The sequence below is a fragment of the Erithacus rubecula genome, assembly GCF_903797595.1.
Source record: "Erithacus rubecula genome assembly, chromosome: 3".
Classification (NCBI taxonomy): domain Eukaryota; kingdom Metazoa; phylum Chordata; class Aves; order Passeriformes; family Muscicapidae; genus Erithacus; species Erithacus rubecula.
This window is the reverse complement of record NC_136689.1, coordinates 66,516-79,970: the sequence shown is the minus strand read 5'-3', so window position 1 is coordinate 79,970 and position 13,455 is coordinate 66,516.

The window sequence follows — 13,455 nt, the reverse complement described above, 5'->3', positions numbered from 1 at the left end:
AGCTGCTGCATCTGCCTGTGTTCTTATTCCAGGAAAAAAAAAAAAAAAAAAAAAGCTATATGACAAGCCTCTTTCAGTTCTTTCACCTAGAAAAGCTCTTTGTGTAGCACAGGGTGGAGATAGTTTTTCCTCGGGTGCTCAGGCTGCACGGGGACCAATCTGCAGCTGAGGAATAATTTCATTTTTGCAGAAGAAAGCAGAAAAATCATGGACTTTCATGTACAAATGGTTGGAGAGAAACTTGGAAGAAGTCTTGACACTTGTTTATAGATGTATAACTTGTTTATAATAAATATGTATATATTTTTATATAACCCATCTTTCCCTGCCCCGCCACGTGCTGTGGTGGTTTCCTCTGCAGACTCTTGTTTCCCTCTTTGTCTCTGTATCCCTCAGTCCTTGCTGTGTGTTTGGCACTGTGTCTCTTCCTGCGTCCTTCTCCGTGCCTCACTCGTGTTCCTGTTTTATTCTCTGTGGCTCTGTGGAGCTCCCCGTGCCCATGGGTTTGTCCCATTTGCTGTCCCTGTTTTTAATCCCTCTCTGTGTGCGGCCCATTCACCATCCCAGGTGTTTTTGTTTTTTTAATTTTTTTTCCATTTCATCCTGCGCCTTGATACTAATTTTCTTGCTGTGTCCTCTCTGCTGGCACTCCCTTTTTCTGCCTCTCCTCGCCTGTGTCTGCGGGGCTGAGGAGGAACTTCAGCCCTTCTGGGGGCTGTACCCCCTTCCCAGTGTGAGCACAGTGCCTTTTTGGGGGGATGGACCGTGGGAAGGGTTCGAATAAAGCCCCGTGCTCCTTCCCGGGGCAGCTGGAGTCATTCTGTGCCTTCTTTGGGGGTGAGGAAAAAAGGCTGAGGGGGGACGGGGTGGAGACTCGGGGGCTCCGATGTCATTTGGGGCACCCCAAGGTCCTGGCAGAGGGAGCCACGCTGGCAAAGGAGCAGCTGAGTGGGGAATGGGGGGGTCGTGCCGGGTGCCCTCCCCCAGAGGGACCCAAGGGTGCAGGACACTCACAGAGAGGGCTGGGTGGAGAAGACAGGAAAAATAGAAATATAAAAAAATACCCAACTAAAGCTTAAATAAATGTTTTATTTGTGTTATTTGGTTGGAGGCAGGATTTTTAATAAATAATATCCATGTAATTAATATAACCAAAAATATAAATATAGAAATGTGCAATATATACAAACATAAAACTAAAAATATATCTGCATTTATAAATATATGTCCGTGTAAATATATATAAATATAAAATATAAACAAATAGAAGTATATATGTAGGATATAATATAAATTATATAATATATATTATAGTGTATAATATACTTAATATATAAATTACAGATATGAATATGATATATATAAATAAAAATATATTTAAATATAGTTAAAAAGGGTTTTTTTTAATTTGGCTAGAGGCAGAGCTTTTTAATAATATTAAAAATATAAACATACAAATGTATGTAAAGATATATATACATAAAATAGAAATAAATTCTAGTAATGTAAAGATTATGTACATAATAAAGAATAAAAGTGTAGTATATGCTATAATGTAAATTGCATAAAATTTATTAAATAATATATGTAATATATATAATATCAAATGTGAATATAAGCAGAAATTAAATATTAAAACAGGTATAAGTTTTCTGTATTTAAAGGGTTTTTTTGTTTTTTATTTGGTTATGGGCAGGGAGTTTTTTGGTTGTGGTTGGGCTTTTTTTGGGGCATTCATTTAGGAGAATTTTTTCTAGGATCGGGGCTCTCCTTTTTGGCCCAGGAGCTCGGGGCTGGCCCCAGCCTGGGGCCTCTCCTGCAGGTGAGCGTGACACAGTAGAAAAGGGAGCCAGGCTGTGTTCTGGGACTTAGAATCTACACAAATATTTTCCACCCGTGTTTGCAGAGATCCAGCTGTGGGGAAGCTGCAGAGAAGGCTGCCCAGCACAGCCCCCCAGAATGGGCCTCCCCCGACTGGGCTCCCGCAGAGGATGGGGCAGGTGCAGCCCCCTGCCATTGCTGTGAAATTCGCTGAGTCTGGGCAGGGGTTTCCTGACTGTCCCTGTCTCCAAGCAAGCTGTGCCTTGCTGTCCAGAAGCCCTGCCTGGGCACCCCGGCCTGGCACGGCTCCATTCCCTCTCCGGGCTCACCAGAGGGATGCAGAACCAGGAAAGTGTCAGGCTGGAAAGGGGCAGGTGGGGCCTGCAGCCACAGCAGGGGGAAGGACAGGAGGCAAAACCTCTCCACCAGCCTGGGGCCAGCCTGCCAGGAGAAGCTTCTGAGAGGCACCGGGGGCTCTGGTTTGCCCGGAAAGCTGCAGCCTAAAACACTCACTACCAGTGTCAACACCAACAATTCTGACCTAAACATTAATACCAATAGCACTTACTATGCATATTATTTCTACTAGTAGAGATCGGTAGCGTTCTTAACAGTGAGGCTTGCATGAAGAACAGGAGATTTATTGAAGTTGTTGATTATGCTATTGTAGTGTTGAAACACTACACGTCCACTGCAATACCCCACATTAGCCTCGATGGCCTCCCCAGCAGGTCCCGCGGCACCGGGGCGCAGATCAGCTTCGGTTTCACCGAGGACTGAGGAGGAGAAGGAGGGGGAGCAGTGGGCTCGCAGCGGGCGGGGAGCAGGCACTTCAGTATTTTGGCCAGAATGCTGATCTCGGCCAGCACCCAGCCGGGGCAGTCCAAGTCCCCGCAGAAGCGGAACGGCTGTGGACTCTGCACGCCCTCCCCGCCGCCTCTCCGCCGCCGACCCTCTCCCCACCGCGTCACCGCCGCTCCCCGGGCCGCGCAGCGACCGCACAGCCCGCCTTTGCCACCCGGAACCACTCCCGGGCAGGCTGCCGGCTGCGCCCGTCCCCGCCCCCTGCGGCGAGTGCCGATGGAGCGCTCCGAAAGGGCCTCTGCGGGGGCCTTTTGGCTGGGACCTGGGCACGAGAGACGGTGGGAGAAGGCGAGGGGGCTCTCGGGAGCGGGACCCAGCGGGATCCAGCGCGACCGTGGAGCCCTGGAGCAGCCCTTGCTCCGCCCGGCTGAGCGCCCCGCGCTCCCCTGGGCTGCAGCCTCGCAGCTTCCATGCCCCGCCAATCCCGGCCCGCCTTGTCCAATCACAGCTGCCCTTTCAGTCCGGGGGCGGCCCCGCCAAGCTCAGCCAGCTCGGTCGCGAACCCGCTCCCGTGTTTGCCTGAGGCGCTGCTCCCGCCGCCGCCGCTTTGAGAGATGGCGGAGCCGTGGCTCCGCTGCCGCGGCCTCGTCAGGACCTGTTGGAGCTTGCGAAGGGCGGGCGGGAGTTCTGCCAGGGAAACGGGGACACAGCGGGCAGTGGGCGGAATCACGGGAGCGGGGCTTGAGGGGACAGCGAGGGGTCGCGGAGCCGAGCGCGGCGGGAAGGGACGGGCTGGGATTGGCCGGACTGGCGCTGCCTCGGTTTGTGATTGGCTGGGCTGGCCGGCCCTGGGCTATAAATAGGGTGCGCTGTGGCGAGGCTGCAGGCATTAGTTCGGCGGCGGCGGCGGCGGCGGCGAGAGCGGCGGCGGCGGCGAGAGCGGCGGCGGCGGCGAGAGCGGCGGCGGCGGCAAGACGGGACCCTCGCGGATGCCGGACTGGGAAGCACTGGTGAGCACGGACGCGGGGCCCGCGTCTGCCGGGGCTGGTGGTGTCCAGTGGCGGCGGTGCGCGGCTTGGGCGGCTGGTGGGGGGGCCTAGGGCGCGGCGCATGGGGAGCGGCTGTTCCTACTGGGGGCCTGGGAGTAGCGTCGTGTGGTTTCTGGATTTAGAGGAACGATTAAAATACCGGGAATAAAGCTGGCTTTTTACACTTTTGTTATTTTGCTTTGCTTTTATTTTCAATATTCCCAGTTTTTTTCTTTATTAGTCTGCGTCATTATTTTGCTCTTCGTATTATGTTTTTAGTAAGTTTTTTTCACTGATCATCTGATGTTAATTCAATAAAGGTTGTAGGGCTGGGGCTGGAACACGGGCTGCCGGGGGGAGGTGAGGGGGCCTTTGGGCAAGTGCGGGGCTGAGCCCTGGTGGGGGGTCGGAAGGTGCCTGTTGGGCATCAGGCCTCAAATGCCCCCAGAGCGGGTATCCTGTTAGCACAGGGGGGACAACTCCTGGAGATACCGAAGTGATGAGAGTAACTGATTTCTGGCCTTATCAACAGCCTCAGGCTGCAGTGAGAAGCAGGAGCAGCTTTTAGCTGTTGGCAGTGAGAAGCTGAGGAACTGGAGCTGAGGAAGCAGAGCTGGAGGAGACAGAGATATGGTAGGGTTTGAGGAGAAACCTCAACATTTGTGAATGGGATAGGGAGCCGGGATGTGAAGTATGTGGCTGAAAGGGAAATCACAAAGGGTTGAAATAGGGAGCCTAGAGGCCTAAGTGGAGTAAGGACTGTGGGACAGGAGCAAAAAACAAGGCTTTGGGAAGTGACCTGAAACATTACGAAGAAAAACATCATGCCCTGGGATGGAGAAACAGGGTTATGTGGCATAACTCGAAGATGTGGATCAAGAAGTGAAAGATAAAAGAAGAGCTGGCAGTGCAATAAAGCTTGTGGGTTAGAAAAGAGCTGAAATCACTTAAGCCGGGGAAAAGGAGACTCTGGAATCACTGGGACTGGGCTAAAAGCCGCAAATGGGGCAGACGCTGCAAGGGCTGACATCGAGACTGTGGGATTGATGTACTGATGTCACTGGAGGCTTGGTCTGTTGGTGTGGGGCTGGGTCTTGTACCCGAGAATGGGATGGGATGGGTAGCGCTGCAAGGGGGTCCTTAGGATTGCTTGCGCCTGAACTCCCGGCCATGCTGGTGAATTGCCCGTGTGTGTGAGTGGTACTGTAGGGGCTGGAGGGCGGGGGCGTGGTGTTGTGTGGATGGGAAACGTAAAGTGGGGCTTGGATTGTGAGTGGGAATGGGAGGGAAACTGGGGAGCTCAGAAAAGGACTGTGAGACTGAGGCTGAAGCCACGGTGGGGCTGGCTGGATGTCTCTGCAGCTGGGATGGGGACCCGAGGGTTGGAGGTGAAATCACACTGGGACTGGGACACCTGCTGTGGGATGGGATGGGCTTCAGGAGTCTTGAATGGGAACTGAATTGCTGCTGAGCTGGAGCCAAGACAACGATGCTTTCCTTCAAGACTGCTCAAGATTCAGTCTACCGAGATGGAGAAAGGCTTGTCTGGAGCTGGAAGAGCAGAGCTGGCAGTGCAATAAAGCTTGTGGGTTGGGAAAGAGCTGAAATCACTTAGGCCGGGGAAAAGGAGACTCTGAAATGACTGGGACTGGGCTAAAAGCCGCAAATGGGGCAGACACTGCAAGCGCTGACATTGAGACTGTGGGATTGATGTACTGATGTCACTGGAGGCTTGGTCTGTTGGTGTGGGGCTGGGTCTTGTGCCAGAGCATGGGACGGGCCGGGTAGCGCTGCATGGGGGTCCTTAGGATTGCTTGCGCCTGAACTCCCGGCCATGCTGGTGAATTGCCCGTGTGTGTGAGTTGTACTATAGGGGCTGGAGGTGGAGGGTGCTGTGTTGTGGATGGGAAATGGGAAGTGGGGCTTGGATTGTGAGTGGGAATGGGAAGCAAACTGTGGAGCTCAGAAAAGGACTGTGAGACTGAGGCTGAAGCCATAGTGGGACTGGCTTGGTGTCTTTGCAGCTGGGATGGGAACCCGAGGGTTGGAGGTGAAATCACACTGGGATTGGGACACCAGCTGTGGGATGGGCTTCAAGAGTCTAGAATGGGAACTGAATTGCTGCTGAGCTGGAGCCAAGACAACGATGCTTTCCTTCAAGGCGGCAGAAGATTCAGTGTACTGAGATGGAGAAAGGCCTGTCTGGAGCTGGAAGAGCAGAGCTGGCAGTGCAATAAAGCTTGTGGGTTGACAGGTGAGCAGTGTGCTGACACCTGCACACACCTCAGGCCTGCAGTGTATCCAGAATGTGTTCCACAATGGACTGGAAGCAGAGTGGTGGAAGCTGACAGAAGAGAGAGAGATTAGGCCAGGCAGCCAGCCCACCCAGGAGACAGGCTGAGCTGGGGTTGTTCAGCCTGAAGTAGAGAATGATGCAGGGAGACTCTAGAGCTCCTTCCAGTGCCTGAAAGGGCTGCCAGAGAGCTCCAGAGGGATTTGGGACAAGGGCCTGGAATGACAACATATACTGGCTGGGCTTCCCACTGACAGAGGTCAGGGTTTAGCTGGGATTTGAGAATAAATCCTTCCCTGGAGGGTGGTGAGGCCCTGGCACCGGTTGCCCCAAGAAGCTGTGGCTGCCCCTTTGCTAGAAGTGTCCAAGGCCAGGTTGGATGGGGCCTAAAGCAATCTGGGTTAGTGTAAGGTGTGTAAGCCCATGGCAGGGGCTGGGAATGGACAGGCTTTAAAGTCTCTTCCAAGCCAGACTGTTCTGTGGTTCCATGACTCTGAAGGGAGAGCAGCCCTGAGGAGAAGGATTTGGGTGTGCTGGTGGACAAAAGCCTGGAAATGAGCTGACAACATGCAGTAGCAACCCAGCCAGCCACCCATGTCCTGGGATGCATCAAAAGAAGGGCAATCAGGGCATCAGGCCCAGCTAATTTGAGGCTGTGACAGGCAGGTCCTGTCTGACCAACCTGATCTCCCTGGAAAGGCTGCATCCATGTTCCCTATTCTCACTTGTGGAACAGATCCAGTTTTTTTATTTTAGGCCATAGATTAGAATTTTGACTTTCCACAGTCTAGGAGTTGCTTTACCTTTGCACAAAGGGATCAATCCTGTGGGCAGCTATGCTGAAAGGATAGTGCAGGAAGGAATCTTTCCCAATCACTTGCAGCTGTACTGATTACCAATGTCTGGAAACATCTGTGTCTGGCCAATCAGTCTGGCGGATGGGGTTAGCTGGCCACTAGTTACAGGCACTTGCAGGCACTTGGAGCTGTAGCTTGAGACTCAGGGTCTGCTGGAGTAAGAGGAGACTGCTGGCTGTTCTGTGAGGAGTTAGGGGACATGTGCCCACAGACACACAGCAGAATTGGATGGATTGGGGCAGCAATCCACAAGGATAATAGTGCCCATGTACACACAGGAGCATTGGATGGATTGGGGCAGCAATCCACAAGAACAATATTGACACGGACACACGGCAGTGTTGGATGGACTGGGCAGCAATCCTCAAAAATACAAGTGCAAGCAGACAGAAGGCAGCGTTGCATGGATTGGGGCAGCAATCCTCAAGGACAATAGTGCCCAGGGACACACGGCAGCATTGGATGGATTGGGCAGCAATCCAAAAGGACAATAGTGCCCAGGGACACACGGCAGCATTGGATGGATTGGGCTACAGTTCACGGGGGCAATAGTGCCCAAAAAAACACGACAGTGTTGGATGGACTGGGCGGCAATCCACAAGAACAGTAGTGCCAACGAGGACACAGGGCAGCATTGGATGGACTGGGCAGAAATCCACAAGGACAATAGAGCCCAAGGACACACGGCAGCGTTGGATGGATTGGGGCAGCAATGCACAAGGACAATAGTGCCCATGGATATGCGGTAGTGTTGTATAGACTTGGCAGCAATTCACAAGGATAATAGTGCCCACAGACACACGGCAGCATTGGATGGATTGGGCGGCACTCCACAAGGGTAATAGCATTCTGAAACATACGGCAGCGTTGTATAGACTGGGCAGGAATCCACGAGGACAATAGTGCCCATGGACACACGGCAGCATTGGATGGACTGGGCTACAATCGACGGGGGCAACAGTGCCCAAAAAAACATGGCAGCGTTGAAGGGAATGAGCAGCAATCCAGAAGGACAATAGTGCCCACGGACACACAGCAGCGTTGGATGGATTGGGGCAGCAATCCACAAGGACAATCGTGCCCACGGACACACGGCAACCATGGATGGAATGGGCAGCAATCCACAAGGACAATAGTACCCACAGACACACGCAACGTTGGATGGATTGTGGGGCAATCCACAAGGACAATAGTGCCCACGGACTGGCGGCGTTGGATGGATTGGGGCAACAATCCTTAAAGACAATACCGTGCACAGACACATGGCAGCGTTGGATGGATTGTGGCGGCAATCCACAAGGACAATAATGCCCACAGACACAGGGCATCGTTGGATGGACTGGCCTGCAATCCACAAGAATAATAGTGCTCATGGACACAGTGCAGCGTTGGATGGACTGGGCAGCAATCCACAAGGACAATAGTGCCCACGGACACACAGCAGCATTGGATGGATTGGGCAGCAATCCAAAAGGACAATAGTGCCCACGGACACACGGCAGCATTGGCTGGACTGTGAAGCAATCCACAAGGATAATAGTGCCCACAGAGGCACGGCAGCGTTGGATAGATTGGGGAGCAATACACAAGGACAATAGTGCCCACAGACATATGGTAGGGTTGGATGGACTGGGCAGCAATCCTCAAAGACTATAGTGCCCAGGGACACACGGCAACGTTGGATGGATTGGGGCAGCAATCCACAAGGACAATAGTGCTCACGGACACACAGCAGCATTGGATGGATTGGGCAGCAATCCAAAAGGACAATAGTGCCCACGGACATATGGTAGCGTTGGATGGATTGGGCAACAGTTGACGGGGGCAATAGTGCCCAAAAAACATGACAGAGTTGGATGGACTGGGCGGCAATCCACAAGAACAGTAGTGCCAACGGAAACACAGGGCAGCGTTGGATGGATTGGTGCAGCAATCCACAAGGACAATAGTGCCCACGGACACACAGCAGCATTGGTTGGACTGGGCAGAAATCTACAAGGACAATAGTGCCCACGGACACACGGCAGCCTTTGCCTGGGCAGCAATGCACACGGACAATAGCTCCCAAGGACACACGGTATCTTTGGATGGACTGGGCTGCAATCCACAAGGACAATAGTGCCCACGGGCACACAGCAGCATTGGATGGATTGGGCAGCAGTCCACAAGGATAATAGTGCCCACGGACACACGGCAGCATTGGCATGGCTGTGAAGCAATCCACAAGGATAATAGTGCCCACAGAGGCACGGCAGCGTTGGATAGATTGGGGAGCAATACATAAGGACAATAGTGCCCACAGACATACGGTAGGGTTGGATGGACTGGGCAGCAATCCTCAAAGACAATAGTGCCCAGGGACACACGGTAGCGTTGGATGGATTGGTCAGCAATCCACAAGGACAATAGTGGCCACAGAGAAACAGCAGCGTTGGATGGATTGGTCAGCAATCCACAAGGACAATAGTGCCCACAAACAGGCAGCAGCGTTGGACGGATAGGGCAGCACTCCTCCAGAACAATAGTTCCCACGGACAGATGGCAGCATTGGGTGGATTGGGGTAGCAATCCACAAAGACAATAGCGTGCACAGACACATGGCAGCGTTGGATGGATTGTGGCGGCAATCCACAAGGAAGATAGTGGCCATGGACACACGGCATCGTAGGATGGACTGGGCAGCAATCCACAAGAACGATTGTGCTCATGGACACAGGGCAGCGTTGGATGGATTGGTGCAGCAATCCACAAAGACAATAGTGCCCACGGACACAAGGCAGTGTTGGATGGAGAGGGCGGCAATCCATAAGGACAAGAGTGCCCAAAGAAGCACGGCAGCATTGGATGGATTGGGGCAGCAATCCACAAGGACAATAGTGCCCATGGACAGACGGCAGCGTTGAATGGATTGGGGCAACAATTGAAAAGGACAATAGTGCCCTCAGACACACTGCAGCGTTGGATGGAATGGGCATCATTCCAGAAGTACACTAGTGCCCAATGACACACGGTAGCATTGGATGGGATGGGCAGCAATCCACTAGGACAATAGTGCCTCCGGACACACGGCAGCGTTGGATAGATTGGGGCAGCAATCCACAAAAACAATAATGCCCAGGGATATATGGCAGCACTGAATGGATTGGGGCAGCAATCCTCAAGGACAATAGTGCCAACGGACACACGGCAACCTTGGATGGATTGGGCAGCAATCCACAAGGACAAGAGTAGCCACGGACAAACGGCAGTGTTGGATGGATTGTGGTGGCAATCTACAAGGACAATAGTGCCCACGGACATATGGTAGCGTTGGATGGATTGGGCTACAGTTGATGGGGGCAATAGTGCCCAAAAAACACGACAGAGTTGGATGGACTGGGCGGCAATCCACAAGAACAGTAGTGCCAACGGAAACACAGGGCAGCGTTGGATGGATTGGTGCAGCAATCCACAAGGACAATAGTGCCCACGGACACACAGCAGCATTGGTTGGACTGGGCAGCAATCTACAAGGACAATAGTGCCCACGGACACACGGCAGCCTTTGCCTGGGCAGCAATGCACACGGACAATAGCTCCCAAGGACACACGGTATCATTGGATGGACTGGGCTGCAATCCACAAGGACAATAGTGCCCAAGGACACACGGTAGCGTTGGATGGATTGGGGCAGCAATGCACAAGGACAATATTGCCCATGGATATGCGGTAGTGTTGTATAGACTGGGCAGCAATTCACAAGGATAATAGTGCCCACAGACACACGACAGCATTGGATGGATTGCGCGGCACTCCACAAGGGTAATAGTGTTCTGAAACATACGGCAGCATTGGATGGACTGGGCTACAATCGACGGGGGCAATAGTGCCCAAAAAACATGGCAGCGTTGAAGGGAATGAGCAGCAATCCAGAAGGACAATAGTGCCCACAGACACACAGCAGTGTTGGATGGATTGGGGCAGCAATCCACAAGGACAATCGTGCCCACGGACACACGGCAACCATGGATGGAATGGGCAGCAATCCACAAGGACAATAGTACCCACAGACACACGGCAACGTTGGATGGATTGTGGGGCACTCCACAAGGACAATAGTGCCCACGGACTGGCGGCGTTGGATGGATTGGGGCAACAATCCTTAAAGACAATACCGTGCACAGACACATGGCAGCGTTGGATGGATTGTGGCGGCAATCCACAAGGACAATAATGCCCACAGACACAGGGCATCGTTGGATGGACTGGCCTGCAATCCACAAGAATAATAGTGCTCATGGACACAGTGCAGCGTTGGATGGACTGGGCAGCAATCCACAAGGACAATAGTGCCCACGGACACACAGCAGCATTGGATGGATTGGGCAGCAGTCCACAAGAATAATAGTGCCCACGGACACACGGCAGCATTGGCTGGACTGTGAAGCAATCCACAAGGATAATAGTGCCCACAGAGGCACGGCAGCGTTGGATAGATTGGGGAGCAATACACAAGGACAATAGTGCCCACAGACATATGGTAGGGTTGGATGGACTGGGCAGCAATCCTCAAAGACAATAGTGCCCAGGGACACACGGTAGCGTTGGATGGATTGGTCAGCAATCCACAAGGACAATAGTGCCCACAAACAGGCAGCAGCGTTGGACGGATAGGGCAGCACTCCTCCAGAACAATAGTGCCCATAGACAGATGGCAGCATTGGGTGGATTGGGGTAGCAATCCACAAAGACAATAGTGCCCAAGGACACACGTCAGCGTTGGATGGATTGGGGCAGCAATACACAAGGACAATAAAGCCCACGGACACATGGCAGCATTAGCTGAATTGGGGCAGCAATCCACAAGGACAATAGTGCCCACGGACACAAGGCAGTGTTGGATGGTGATGGCGGCAATCCATAAGGACAAGAGTGCCCAAAGAAGCACGGCAGCATTGGATGGATTGGGGCAGCAATCCACAAGGACAATAGTGCCCACGGACAGACGGCAGCGTTGGATGGATTGGGGCAACAATTGAAAAGGACAATAGTGCCCGCAGACACACTGCAGCGTTGGATGGAATGGGCATCATTCCAGAAGTACACTAGTGCCCAATGACACACGGTAGCATTGGATGGGATGGGCAGCAATCCACTAGGACAATAGTGCCTCCGGACACACGGCAGCGTTGGATGGATTGGGGCAGCAATCCACAAAAACAATAATGCCCAGGGATATATGGCAGCACTGAGAGGATTGGGGCAGCAATCCTCAAGGACAATAGTGCCAACGGACACACGGCAACCTTGGATGGATTGGGCAGCAATCCACAAGGACAAGAGTAGCCACGGACAAACGGCAGTGTTGGATGGATTGTGGTGGCAATCTACAAGAACAGTAGTGCCCACGGACAGGCGGCAGCGTTGGACGGATTGGGCAGCAATCCTGAAGGACAATAGTGCCCACGGGCAGATGGCAGGGTTAGGTGGATTGGGGCGGCAATCCTTAAAGACACTAGCGTACACAGACACACGGCAGCGTTGGATGGATTGTGGCGCCATCCACAAAGACAATAGTACCCACGGACATATGGCAGTGTTGGACTGCGCAGCAATCCACAAGGACAATAGTGCCCACGGACATACGGCAGAGTTGGATGGACTGGGCAGAAATCCACAAGGACAATTGTGCCCACAGACACACGGCAGCATTGGCTGGACTGTGCAGCAATCCACAAGGATAATAGTGCCCACAGAGGCTCGGCAGCGTTGGATAGATTGGGGAGCAATACACAAGGACAATAGTGCCCATGGACACACGGTAGCGTTGGATGGATTGGTCAGCAATCCAAAAGGACAATAGTGCCCATGGACACACGGTAGCGTTGGATGGATTGGTGCAGCAATCCACAAGGAAAATAGTGCCCACCGACACTGGGCAGTGTTGCATGCGCTGGGCAGCAATTCCCAAGGGCAATAGTACCCACGGACACACTGCAGCGTTGGATGGATTGGGGCAGCAATCCCCAAAAACAGTAGTGCCTCAGGATATATGGCAGCATTGGATGGATTGGGGCTGCAATCCACAAGGACGATAGTGCCCACGGACAGGCGGCAGCGTTGGGTGGATTGCGGCAGCAATCCTTAAAGACAATAGCGTGCACAGCACACGGCAGTGTTGGATGGATTGTGGCGGCAATCCAAAAGGACACTAGTGCTTACAGACACGCGGCATCGTTGGATGGACTGGGCTGCAGTCCACAAGGACAATAATACCCAAGGACCCACGGCAGCGTTGGATGGATTGGGGCAGCAATGCACAAGGACAATAGTGCCCATGGACACACAGCAGCATTGGATGGATTGGGCAGTAGCTCACAAGGAAAATATTGCCCACGGATGTGCGGTAGCGTTGTATAGACTGGGCAGCAATTCACAAGGATAATAGTGCCCACGGACACGCGGCAGCATTGGATGGATTGGGCAGCACTCCACAAGGGCAATAGTGTTCTGAAATATACGGCAGCGTTGGATGGCCTGGGCAGCAATCCAGAAGGACAATAATGCCCATAGAGGCACGGCAGCCTTGCATGGATTTGGCAGCAATCCTCAAGGACAATAGTACCCACGGAAAGATGGCGGCGTTGGATGGATTGGGGCAGCAATCCTTAAA